General features: G+C 42.9%; 1 protein-coding gene across 1 annotated transcript in view; it reads left to right on the forward strand.

Moving 5' to 3' along the window:
- CDH13 (cadherin 13) overlaps nt 1–12,460 on the forward strand; it is a 2,391,456-nt gene that overhangs the window by 1,300,080 nt on the left and 1,078,916 nt on the right. The gene's annotated exons all lie outside the window — the stretch shown is intronic.

Raw genomic sequence — 12,460 nt, forward strand, 5'->3', positions numbered from 1 at the left:
TACCCCCCTTTTTCTCAGCCCCGCTTGATGATTCACTCCAAAACTTTCCAAACAGCAGCTGAACTTACTTGCTTACTAGTTTTGAAAATTTAGTGAAGACTCACCAAACGACGGAAAAGTTATTAGCAGAACAAAAATATCTGAGAAAAGTGGTCCTAACTATAACTACCTACTAGCTATCGCTGTAGGTTTTATATGCTGGTGCACAGAAGCAGGACTCGCTTTAATCTGAGAAAAAAATCTTTTTTGTCAGTCAACTACAAAGAAAAAGCCAGCACTCCGGGGATCAATACACCGATGATTTTGACATGAATGAAATTCAGCAGTTATAATTACCTGAGCTAACTATAACTTACACCCATACAGTGTACTGCTTATGACCTCACAATGACATCACTCAAGACAGGGTCAGTGACATCAATGATGACATAACTCTTGACATCTCAAATGACATCACTGACCCACCACCACAAGATTTGCTTATTTCGCGATGCACTGAGCTCCATGACGGCTCCACTGATTTCACGATTGACCCCAAAATAATGTTTGGGGGCATTTTCCGCTCATTAAACATGCTTTCATCTCATTTATAGCATATACAAGGGGTCCCCTTCAAATTATATGCATGCAACTTTTCAACCCCAGGCACCATTTCCTGAGATATAAAATGGTGGCCGCAACTTTCTGTGATGGTGCTGCCAGCCAATCAGGACCCTGCTTTGACACGTGGACGGTCCGCGTCCCTAGTTATACAAATTTGGTTTTAAGTTAATATCTCTAAAACTACTGAATGGATGTACACCAGTTCACAAAAAACACGCTTTCTGGACCAGGAGCTAGCTTTCTGCCAAATTATTTGTGTTCAAAATTCCTATGGGTAATTGTCATGGTGGAAACACGTTTTGGGACCATCCCCTTTTTCTTAGCCCCTGCTTCACAGACCACTTCGAAACGTTCAACATAACAGCTGAACTGAGCGCCGCACTAATTCAGAAAATTTCATGAAGATTCGTCAAACAGCACCAAAGTGATTGGCAAAACAAAAAACTTTTTTTTCTATGGAAACTAGGTTCTTACTATAACTACGTGTATATGTATGTGTGTATATATATTTATATATACACACATACATAAATACATATATACATACACGCATACATATACTAGGAGATCAGTGGTGAAGTAACTTGAATGCACTTACCCACTGCTTGCCTTTTGTACTACGGCAGTTCACTATCAAGAATGCAATCTACGGACAATCAGGGACATAGAGATTCTTTCCTTTGGACAACTGTCTGCATCTATTTGAAGAAGAATAGGAGGTCTAATTGAAATTCACATAATTTCCTTAGACAAAATTAGGCAAAATGCCCAAAAACATTACATAAAGTTACCCATTATTAGGCAAATTGCTGGTCACATTTCGTGTCTTGTTTAGTCTATAATGTGTACTTATGTTCACTTTGGATAAAAGGGCACATGTAGCGTTAAACAATTAGCTCAAAATCCCACATGACATGAAAAACAACCATTCATGTTCCATTCGTTTGTAATTAAGCCATGTTCCTGCAATTAGATTTTTACTCAAATGAAGTTTCCATTGCACATCATGCCATAATCTCCAGCATTTCCTGTAACAAGTGTAATGTAACGCAAAATGCCATAATTCTGCCTTTTACACTGGCATAAATCACATTTTACCCAACCTTACTAGAGAGGCCATGGCCATAATTCAGCCATGCTCCCGCCTCTGGAACATCCCTAGGGATCTCTCCCTGCAGGTACTGTACTGGGAGACCAGCTGTAACACAATCAGAGTACGCCTAGCACAGGTATCCTTCAAATTATTGACATAGACTCCATTAACTGTGACTCTCTAGAAGCACTTACTAGAACTCTCACGGATTACAAGCTTACATTCTGATCCCACTCTCCAAGTGCAGTATACAAACTCAAGCTCTACCCGCTTCCCCTAAAAATTGCCTCCACCCCAAGGGCTACACTAGCCTTCCGTGAAAAATGCTTACCAGTATATGTCTTTCTGGAGCATGGGGACTCCTCCTTGTGACCTGACTAATAACTATCCAAACACCTATCCTTCTGAAAGGGGTTTCTCTTCATTTTATTCCACTGTCCCTGCTTTTCGAAAGTAGGTTGCGACTCTCTCCACTTGTCAGACGTTTGAGGCCTTAAAGGATTCTCCTTTAGGCCTTCTGCTGGGGGCATGAACCACCCTTCTTGTGGTCACCACGTGATATCTTCTGGAACGCCCTGGTGCTGAGCCAGAGTTTAGGGCCCTTTCCCAAGCTCCTGGGATCAGTGGGATTCGAATCAATTGGGTGCTAGTGCATATGTCTAAAAGATTGACACAACATGGTGCTCACTTAGCCTCTTCCATGCTCATGACGGCTCTCGGCCGTCATGAGTCACGGTGGGCGTGTGCTGATGACGGCCGGGAGCCGTCATGACCACGCCCGCGATCTGAATGTTCAGCACTGCGGCGGAATTCGCACAGCATCGATGAGGTTAATAAAAAACTATACAGCTCAACTACTTTGCAGTCATTTCCTGGACCTTTCATTCCTTCAATGACATAACCACAACGTTTCCCAAGCCTACACTAACCCATATTGTGTCTCTCTAATCATCTTGGAATAGTTTTCAGATGTAAGCCAAACTTGTGTATTAGGGGTTCCTTCATATGAGGGTAATAATGCTGCTTTGATGCCTCCAGATACTGGATTGCTGCCCTAACCAGGTTATATTCTTGTCTTCTCAAGCCACATCCACATTCCTCTTCATCTATCCTATGATTGTAGGGAAATCTCACAAGCAGCAAACTCCTTACTTGCAATATCCCCAACCAAACAGCATTGTATAACAACTTTATAAAGAGAACAGTGTGAATTCCCCTCTTCAGTACCTCATTGTAGCTGCCACCAGCCTCATCGGATGATGCCCACCTGCAATTCAACTCCATATTGCTCTGGCTCCTCTCAAGCCAGAATCTCCTTGTGTTCGTTCAAGGTCGATTGCCTTCCTACAGTGCGAGGATTGCCGATGTCTGCTTCTCCTCAGTGGCAGGGTTGCAATTGCCATCTTCTCATCTACCAGTCTCATCTTCTCAGGGCAACTGCTGCCTTTTCTCTTGCAGTGCTCTCTTTCAATGTTCAGGCACTCTATTTGTCCTCAGCAGCCAGAGCATCATTTTATCCTCTGTGGCAAGAGAAGCCAGTTGCTGCTTAATTTCTATCTCTGCATTCTTACATGCCAATCTGCGAGCATTTAGCATTGACGGGCAGAAATTGTAAGGAAGTACATTGCTCCTAGCTCTAGACAACACAGGCAAAGCAGCTCCTTGAGGTAAAACCTCCCTCTGCATTGATGCCTCCTCAACATCATCTTTTGCATCTGAGGTGATCTGTGGATGGTACCTCTGCGAAGGACCTGGATGCTTTTCAAAGTCCTCCTTCCTGGCATTCCTAATCTTTGGTGCAACATCAGCTCCATTCCTCTGCATAGGGACTTAATTACCAGCAAAGTCCGGCCAGCTAGGGTAGCCAGATCCACCTCCCTGTGCCCACAGAAAAATCCATATGCATATATTTAAAGACAAATGAAGGGAAAAAAACCATATCAATCAAAGATTACTCACAATACTAATAGCTAATTAAAAAATAAAACAATATTTTGCTTCTCCTTCTGAATTGCTTTTTAATTCTCAACCTTTAAACCTCATTAGTAGCTGTTGGGATAAATCCTCTCCCATCACATCACTTGTCAGCAATGTCAACATGTAGGTTGTTAATTTGGGAAAAGGGAGAATTCTGTACCATCAAATCCATTTGAGTTCTGTGTGTGTCACCAGCAGAGTGTTGTTTGGCTTGTGAGCTTGATTCCTGATTGACAACTCGAATCTCCATTTTCCAGGTGGCTACAAAGATCCCGTCAAATTAATGGCTGTTCATTTGTTCTTCTCTATCCCAGCACTTCAAACTTCACTATCAAATCCCCTGTGAAGGAATCAAGTGCCATCTTAGTGTCAGGCAGAGGAAAAAAGATACATTCCAATTTAAAGGTCTAATTGCCACTATTTGTGTATCTTGTTTCCTCGAACGCCAAGATATCTTCCGATGCTCAGTAACTGTACTATAACAGTATAGCCTGCCATGTACGCCATGTATACACAGTAGAGCAATGTAGAAGACTCTGTACCCAAAATATGTATTTACAAATTAAATGAATCCCCTACTAATACATATTTGTAGATCTTTGGGTTTCTTTGCACATTTTCTCTGATTGGTTGATTGAGTGTCCCATGTCGTCTAACTCAATGTCTGTACTCCCAGTGAGAGGAGAACATCTTCTCGGGACCAAATGGACCTTTGCCTCTGACTTCTAATAATATTGTATCTGAAATTCTAAATTCCACCTTTCTTGAATCCAATCTGAAACTGTCAACTGATGCCTATTCTGTCCTCATTATCGCTGACTTTCAATGAAGAACACACAAACTCCCTCCTCAGTGGTGGCATGTCTTGTGTCAACCATATATAGATTCTTCCAAAAGTGTTTTTTCAGCCGAAGCTAAATATTTTCTTGGGAGGGATTATTGATTGAACGTCAAATGCTACATTAAATTTCATAGACTGCAGCGATCTTCCTACACCACCATCAAGGTATGGAATAGAAACAGATTGCCTTTATTATGACATTGTTTGTAGAGAACAAGGTGTTCCTGAGTGGCAAATTGTCAGCTTTCCTGTGACTATGAAAAACCTTTCAGCATATCTTCATGTTTACATCAAAAGGCAAGTGCTTTTCTTAGATCCCTACCTAGCTTATTGTTGTATGGTGTGACCCTTTTGATATTTTGGTCAGGCCCAGAGTAGATGTTTGCCCTTTAAATACATTTTTTATATTTTTTTAAATAGTCTGAATGTTTTTATGGATCTTTCCCAATCTCAGGTTTAACGTTGCACATTCTTTTCCTTTCTCTAATAGTGTGATTCGTTCATTCATTTTTTAAGTGTGTCATACTATATGATAAAAAAAATCTGAGCACTTTACTTTTCTGGCGTCAATAATACACCATTATATTTAAGAGCAAACTAAAAAAAAATATATTGACCCTTTTAATTCTGGTTAAAGTGCACGCTAAGTGCAATGGTCCAAGTCCGCCTGAGGAAAAGAGCATCCATTATCAATCATTTCTCTTTATGTAAAGTTGGCATGTTCCACAAATTGAACTATTATCTGACGGAAGCTGTGTTTAAGCAATTTCACCGAAAATGTATGTTTTACATGCTGTGCTTTATTTTTTTGCAGCTACTGGAAACAAATCTTTTGAGTTTCTGGACGTCTTGCATACATGTGCTCCCTCCATGCTTTAATATACGGGGGGTGGGGGAGGGGGGGTTAATTGGAGACATTAATTTGCTTTTAGCTGGAAATACGAGGCTACATCAGCCATATGGAATTAGCTGCTTAAAGGAAAGGAATTGGTCAAACGGGTCAGTTCTTACTGAAATCTGCTATTCAGGTTTCCGTACAATCATCTACTAAGCCACTATAGTTGCATTAAATGTAAATTTTCCAAAGGTATTAAACATGAAGGTGTGAATGATATATTGTCCAGTAGTGAAATTAGCTGAGAGTTCAAAATAATTTTAGATTTAATTGGATCTATCTCGATTTCTCTTATCTTTCCCTTATCTCACACTATCTAATGACTTTTCACATAAGAATTAAAATCTACACTAAATATTGAATTTATCAATCAATGAATAACATTTATTTTGGAAATGTCCATGTAATCAATCATTTCTCAAATGTCCAGTCATCCAGGACTGATATTATCTTAGTTTACTAAAATAGATTATTTCCTAACTATCATGTATCCTTAAAGTGGGATTTACTTGCTGGAATGGATGATTTTGTTATGTGTTGAAACACATTTTGCAAACTAATTTCCAATTTGTTTATTTTTTATTGTTGTTGGGGACTTTTTCATTTCTACAGTTGTGTTGTCAATTAATTAAACCTACAATGTATATTCACAGCGTCTGAACTAATGTTCATGATTTCTCACTGCCTGAAAATCCTTTTTGAACACCCTGATCAGAAAATATAAGAGGCTTATACAGATGAACCTTCTTAGTGAAAAGTTAGCTTTGTAACATTCATTAATTTACAGAGATATGCTCTTCATTACATTTGCGTGTGAGCAAATCTGGTAACATTTAGAAATTTGCAATAAATAATGAGCTTGAATGTCCAACTAGATGATGCGTCACACGACATAAAACATTAAACCTGATTAGGTTTTCTATCACAAATGTATTTACACTAATTAAAACATACAAATACACTTGCATGAAATTTGACCGATTAACAAAAGAAAAAAAAGATTGACAGGTGCAACTGGAGCAAATTGCTATCTATGTGCATACATTTCTTTGCACGTGTATACCATGCCCATGCATAGTGACTGATGTCATTTAAAAAAAATGGAAGTAAAAGCAAAATGTTTACTTATGAGGGGTCCACAAGCACACCACATAGTATGTGCTTCCTGACACCCTTAAATAAGGAAGTAGACACTATCACCTTTCTCGTATATTATTTAACACACAATGTTGACCTATCAGATATTGCTTGCTACTTCTTAGTCGGGTGTGAATTTCTGTCTTTCTCCGATGCAAATCTATCATTTTCTGATTGAGTCTTACCATATAATTGTATAACTTTGAAAGGTTGTGCACTCAATTCTGTGCGACCCTACGATAGACAAGTGTCAGAAAATTGATTAATAATTGGGAGCTAGGATACTCCTCCATCTGTAATAAATACACTTTGTCAGGTCAGAGGAGAGTCTCTGCTAAACCTTTTGTCACTGTAGCCTAAGCAGCAGGCAACTCCTAAAAGAAAGCAGGTTAAGTTCAATTATCAAACAATATTTGGAAAATACCACAAACAAGTTCCAAAACCAAATTAAAAAAATAGAGAAATGCTTTCAGCAAAAAGACTCAAAAGAAATTGATTTTATCTAATTTTATGTTTTTATATACACCTGAATGAATAGCTCGGTGCTTATCAATTAGAATTAGATCAATGGAACAGGCTTTTCATTCTTTTAAGGTGAAAAAACAACAAGAAATGCAGCTGTTTAAGCCCGGGGGCAGTAGACATGCCCCAGACGAGCCATCTCCTGATATCGCCAGTATTTTCCCACCCTTTGATAGGAAAACGGGGGGCATATTAACAAGGGCATTATCGCCGCTTTAGCTGCACTTATTGCCGCTAAAGCGGCGATCATTTCATCTGCCTATTAACAAGGCGGCACTAACATGCATTAGCGCATAGTAGCTGCCGTTTATGTAAAGCCACACATCTTTATTTATTTATTTATTTATTTATTTTATTTATTTTTTATTTAATGCGATTTTATATAGCGCGAACAAGATGCAAAGTAGGCGCACCTTCCTGTAACACCATGACAAAAGGTCACAAACAGGACATCGCGTTATTTACAATGTGGCCCCGGAACCACGAAGCGATGATGAAAGCCGCTGTAACCGAGGTTTTCGCAGGATCTTTAGCGTCTGGTCAAAACTTGACATAGGCATGTTTTGAATGGGAGGTGGATTGTTTGGTTACGTCCACACTCTCCTTTTATCAAGCTTTTCATTAGTGTGTGAAATCATTACCTGATTTCAAATGCTAAAGATGAATATCGCCGTCTATCGCAGGTTTGTACATCACCTGTGAGCAAGACGTTGTAAATACGCCGCTAACACGGCGATGTAAACCAGTAATAGGTGGCAATATTCAAAATCGCGCTGAGCATGATTTGCGATGTTTAACGCAAAGCATTGATAATATCCCCCCAGGACTTTATTCATAGGTAGACCTGCTCGTGAAAAATGCAGCTTTACCTATACAGTGAAACACATTTTTTGTAACTGTTCACTAAACGTTTTCCAATTTCTTTTATTCAACATTATTCTATAATAATCAGACTGATTTACAAGGCAGTCTTAGAGTTGACTTGGCTGATATAAAAAAGGCAAATGTCCATGCAATGTGACTCTGCAGTGTTTTTAAACTAAATCATGGCATGAGCACAGTGGGCTCCCTGGAGCCATATTTTTTAATCATATATGTGGGTGATGTAAACACATAGTGCAGGCCAAATGACATTTAACGACCATGCTAGTGGTGCAATTTCTGTGCCGTCTACCAAGGCCTTTGGAAACGTTAAATAAAGCAATTGGTTGAAAACAATTTTCTATTACAGTTTTCAGGACAGAGTTGACACACTGTGGCACTGAATAGCAGTGTCACAAGAGCAGCAAAAATAGGGTCCAAAATGGAGAGAATATCAATTTGACCGAGCAGAAAACACATATTATCCATAAGAAGCATGACACAAGCACAAAGAAAGTATCTGGTGCAAGGGGCAGCTAACACCAAATTTAAACTGTAATTCTAGTTTTTGACCATTTGAAAATGGCTATATTTTGGTCATTAATTATGCTGTAAATATGAGTAGTGATTGATAGCATGTTAAAGCTTCATACTTATCTTTATTGATCAAAGGGAAAATATTAGTAGGAAAACATATGCTCATAAAAACCTTATCAATGATCAGAAACCTGCAACGTGTCCCAGTGACAGTTGTACAACCATCCATGCAAAAATGACAGTTGCACTCAATTGCCATTGCAAAAATGTTTTTGTACCATTTGATGCAAATATTTCTTTAAAGTGAGACTAAATTGTGTAATTTAATCTAGGCGTTACAAATAGGGCTTCCACATTGACCATGCCAGACTAAAGAAAAGGATGCATGTGGTGTTGTACTTATTTTTGAAAAAAATTATAGTGTAATTTGAGGATATTGTTTTTATAAAATGTTTACATGCTCTCACTATGTGACTGTGTAGTAGGGTGTTATGAGCCTTACCGTGGCACATATACTTTAGTCATGATGTTTTGATTTCTTTCTTTTTGTCACTCAAGTTGACTTAAGTTGTTTATTGTTTAATCAGCCAGTTTTTTATATTTACAAACTTCTGTAAATTCCCTACATGTGTATTACTATTAATGGACAGGGTTCAAACATATTTTAGGGAAATATTTACAATTCAGATCTTATACATATCCCTGAAGGCGGCTTTATCTGACTAACTAGCGTTATGTGATAAAAAGAATCATATATATTCTCATACGCACAAATTCATTGGCCCTATTTGCTTTATTTTTATACAAAAATAAATTACGGATTAGCCCTTTACATACAGTGGTCTTTTCAGCTGTTATTCACATTTTGATTCCAATACACCATAGGGCAATGGTGAGCCGACTTCAGAAATTAGCTGTCTTGCACTGTGGGAGATGGCAGTTAGCCTGATAAATTTTGTAGAGCCACCTAAAATGTACAGCACTTAACTACTTGGTGAATGTAGGCCAAAGCTTTAGCCTGTCAATTTTTTAGGTTGCCAATACTATAGTTTGCGAATACTTTTTCCTGACATTTATTATCCTATTTGTTAGTGATCCTTATGTGTTTACACTATGTCTTCAGGTTACTGTAATTCAAACTCAATAGTACCTTTTCTTTGCACCAATAGGAATCATACTTTGTGACGTTTTTTATTGCACTTACATGGTGGCCATACTTATAAGGGCATGTTTTTCTTCATATTATTTTTGGAACACATGTATACACATGTATATTAAAAGAGTAATAAAAAAGGAACCTTCACACCAGCTTGCCAAGATCTGTGCTTGTTTCTCTAGTAGAGGTTAAACATGCTGATTAGTTTCTCAATAAATGGTAGGGCCAAATTAGTACAACAGATAAAGGGGATCCTATTGGAATACCAATATACAAAAATCAATATACAAAAATAAAGAGTGTAGTTCATAAAAATGCACTGGCACTAGCAAATACATCAGGTCAAGGGAATAAGATACAAAATGACTTGCAAATCATCTAAGAACAGTTCTGTAGGATGTGAGAACACTAGTGGAGGAAGCATATTTTAGCTTGTATAAGGAAAGATTGAATGAGTAAATAATACATTAAAAGGTAATACAAAGGTGCTATCAATCACATCCATGCTGCAAGAGTCAACCTGGCTACAGCTACATTTGCACCCATGTAAGACTTTTAAGACGTGTTGGGAGTGACCACTGTGCCTGTAACAAGGCCGGGTCACCCCTCCTGCTCCTGACGCCGATTCCTGCCTGTAGCTGACCCCGAGCGACCCAGCCGCCGCTGAGCCGCCCGCCTGCCTGCACAGATTTCCCGCCGCTGCCTCCCTGCGGCCCCGCCCACCACCAGCCCATTCGCCGCCCTGCTTCCGCCACCCAGCTGACCCGCCTCCCGGCTCCTTACTTAAGGGGACCGCAGTTGCCAGTGCTGGAGTGACCACTGTGCCTGTAACAAGGCCGGGTCACCCCTCCTGCTCCTTACGCCGATTCCTGCCTGTAGCTGACCCCAAGCGACCCAGCCGCCGCTGAGCCACCCGCCTGCCTGCACAGATTTCCCGCCGCTGCCTCCCTGCGGCCCCGCCCACCACCAGCCCATTCGCCGCCCCGCTCCCGCCACCCAGCTGACCCGCCTCCCTACTTAAGACGCCCCCAGAGCGACCGTGCAGCGGAAGCGCGCCGCGGGAGCACCGATTGAGCGCCAAAGGTAAGCCCGTCTGCGCCCGTCCGCGCCTGGACCGCGCCCAGTGCCAGGACCCCTGGCCCCCGACGATGAGAGCCCACTCGACGGACCTACGATGCTGCCACTCTCAACGCACTCAATGCCGGCCGGACCCACGCCTGCTACCGAGCCACCCCGAGACGCACCCATGGACGCTTCACCTGCTGTACCTGCAAGTTCACCTGCCTCCGAACCTCCCCCGCACCCGCCAAGCCAAGCACCAGCAGCAACCACCTCAAGTGCATCCTGCTCAACACCCGCTCCGTCCACAGACACGCCGTGGAACTCTGGAACCTCCTCGACGCTACATCACCGGACGTCGCCTTCCTCACGGAAACCTGGATGAACGCCTCCTCTGCACCCGACATCGCCATCGCCATCCCGGACGGGTACAAGATCATCAGGAGGGACCGCGTCAACCAGACCGGAGGAGGCATCGCCATCGTCCACAAGGACACCATCCGCATCACGACCGACGCCAACGACTCCTTCGCCGCAGCCGAACATCTCCACTTCCAGATTCACACCGACCCAAAGACGACCCTCAGAGGCACCCTCGTCTACAGACCCCCGGGACCACGCACACAATTCAGCGAAGACTTCACAGACTTCATCAGCCCGCACGCCCTCCCCTCCGCTGACTACATCCTCCTTGGAGACCTCAACTTTCACCTGGAGAACAACAAGGACCGCAACACCACCGCCCTGCTGGAAAACCTCGCCAACCTCGGACTCAAGCAAATGGTCAACACCGCCACCCACTATGCCGGCCACACGCTTGAGACCGTCTTCTCATCCAGCAAGCACATCACCTTCAGCCACTCCACCGGACTCCACTGGACCGACCACAGCTGCGTCCACTTCAGCTTCAGAAGAACCACGACCCATCACCACCCGCTTCAGATTCCCCACAGAAGCTGGAGTAAGATCACCACCGAGCAGCTCACCACCTCCCTCAGCCAGAACCCACCCACCAGCGCAACGGACCCCAACGAAGCAGCCCGGAACTTCACGCAGTGGATGACCGCCTGCGCCGACGACCTCGCACCACTGAAGAACCCTCCCAGCAGACCCAGAAGCAAGAAGGCATCCTGGTTCACCTACGAACTCAAGGACTCCAAGAAGACCTGCCGCACCCTCGAGAAAGCCTGGCTCCTCGACCGGACCACCGACAACATGACCGCCCTCAAACACGCCACCCGCAAGCACCACCAGCTCATCCGCACCACCAAGAAGAAATCCCTGAAGGAACGACTGGACAAGAATACCCACGACAGCAAGGAACTCTTCAGCATCGTCAAGGAGTTCTCCAACCCCAGCGCCGGCACCAACGACATCACTCCATCACAAGACCTCTGCGACTCCCTCACCTCGTTCTTCCACCGCAAGATCGCTGACATCCACAACAGCTTCGGCGCACCACCCACGCACCCAACCGTCGAACCAATGCCCCCCACCACCACCCTTCGCACCTGGACCACGGTGACCACCGAAGACACAGCCCGCACGATGAACACCATCCACTCCGGATCACCGACCGACCCCTGCCCACACCACGTCTTCAACAAGGCCGACTCCACCATCGCACCCCAACTCCGGAACATCATCAACACCTCCTTCAACACCGCCACCTTCCCGGAGAGCTGGAAGCACGCCGAGCTCAGCGCCCTCCTGAAGAAACCTACAGCGGACCCCACCGACCTCAAAAACTTCCGCCCCATCTCGCTCCTCCCTTTTCCT

Source organism: Lissotriton helveticus, chromosome 12, assembly GCF_964261635.1.
Source record: "Lissotriton helveticus chromosome 12, aLisHel1.1, whole genome shotgun sequence".
NCBI classification, from domain to species: domain Eukaryota; kingdom Metazoa; phylum Chordata; class Amphibia; order Caudata; family Salamandridae; genus Lissotriton; species Lissotriton helveticus.